The sequence below is a fragment of the Rhea americana genome, unplaced genomic scaffold, assembly GCF_003343005.1.
Source record: "Rhea americana isolate MKP2758 unplaced genomic scaffold, rheAme1 scaffold_317, whole genome shotgun sequence".
Classification (NCBI taxonomy): Eukaryota; Metazoa; Chordata; class Aves; order Rheiformes; family Rheidae; genus Rhea; species Rhea americana.
In genome coordinates, this window is record NW_028186443.1 from 12,038 (window position 1) to 13,898 (window position 1,861).

Below are 1,861 nucleotides of genomic sequence, written 5' to 3' on the forward strand. Positions count from 1 at the left end.
ATGAGCGATGGGCGTCCTGGGCGCGGGGGGCTCCCTGAGCTAGGCCCCGGCCGTGGTTGTATCCTGCCAGGGATGCAGCGTAGCCGGTGAATGTCTCCCCGCAGTGTCTGGGGGCAGCTAGGGATGAGCTCAGGCCCGTCCATTGGGACCAAAACTCTTCTTGTGCTTACAAGGTAGGAAATTAAGCATGAGCATCAGGTTTTGCAGAATGGAGATCAAATTATTTACATCTGCCCTGAGCTCTGATTCTGATCATGAAAAATATCAAACTACTGCAGAGCTGTTTCCTGAAGTCTGCAGGCAACTGATAACAGAGACTCGCTGAGATGTGATCTCACTTGCTCTTGGGCTCATTAAATCTGATTATTTCAGTACAAACAATTTCCTGATGACAAATTCAGCCGAAGCATCCAGCTATGTGGTCAGGAGAAGGCCCTGGCCACGGCCCCGCGAGAGCCTCCTCTCTGCTCAGGGAGCGGGCTCCCAGCTCTCCGGCAAGTGCCCTAACGCGGCGGATCCGTCTCAGGGAGGGCACGGGGGCCTGGGGCTGAGGCGCTGCGGACTGCATGGAAGCAGCCTGTTTGGGCAGGTTGTTTCTTTTCAGTCTTCTGCCCATAATTTGAAAGAGAAGGCGGCTCCCTCCACAGGATAGGTCGCTGCCTAAACTTTTCAAGCCCTCCTGGCTGAATCCCCGGTTTTGCTGTTAACATCCTCTTATGTGACCTTGAGAAAGCCACTTGGCCTCTCTTGGCAAAATGGACAGAGCATCACTTTCCTTCTCAACAAGGGTGCTGCTGAGAGAAATGCATTAATGAGTTTTGGATGTATTTGGGTCCTGCAAGAATAGGAGGCCACAATTACCAATAATAGGTACTTACTTGAGAAATTAATGTTATTTAATGTAAAYGAAGCTGATGCACTGTGAGTAAAGCATCTGAGAAATGTAGAGTTGTGCAATTATATTCTTAAAGTTTAGAAATCTAGGATTTAGGCCTGGAACATCACTTTGGAGAAACTGCTTCCAGCATGAGTCAAAGCTCCTCGAAATATTTTCTAAATATACTTCCAGTTTGTTTGCTAAACACAGTGGGTCGTCTGTAACTGAAATACACCAAGCAGCTCCCAGGACTTCAAAGTGGAAGTCGTGACTCACTCGGCCTTGGGTCCAGAGAAGTATAATTTTCATCTTCACATTCATARACAACACGTATGCAAATTCTGCTGGATTATTCATTTTCAAGGATGAGCAACGGCAGGCGACATAATCAGTGTGTGTGGGGTAAATCCCGCTCCTGAGCGCCCGCCCCGGCCTTCGTGGCGTGACCGCTGGCGCCCGTCGTTCGGGGACCGGCGCAGGCGAGCGTCGGCGGGGCCGCGCAGGCTGCAGAGGGGCAGGCGGCGGGGGCCAGTTTCCGCCTCCGCCTCCACCTGCGGCTGTTCCCGAAGGACTTCCCGATACTTCGGTCAGGCTTGCTGAAGCCTGGAGGCTGGAACATGCACGTTTCCCTGCGGACGTCATTCTGCGAGGGAATACAGCCAGTCGGCGGGGGACTGCTCTCTGAAAAGTTACGTCTGCGAAGCCGAACGTGTCGGACGTCTGCCGGTGAGCACGGCCGGCACGCGGGCAAGCGCCCGTGCGGCCTTCGAAACCGCTCGCGTGGGGAAGCGGCCGTGTGCGACGGGTTATGCWGCAGAAACGGGCCCGGGTTTGGAACCGGCGCTACAGCTCCTGCCAGGCGTCTCGGGAGTTTTCCCGCTGCAGGACAAGGGGAAGGAGCGTCTCGGAAACGCCAGGGAGGCCCCGGCGCTCGAGGAGGCCACCGAGCCGCCGTGCGCCCCCGCCGCGGGCCGGGCCGGGCCG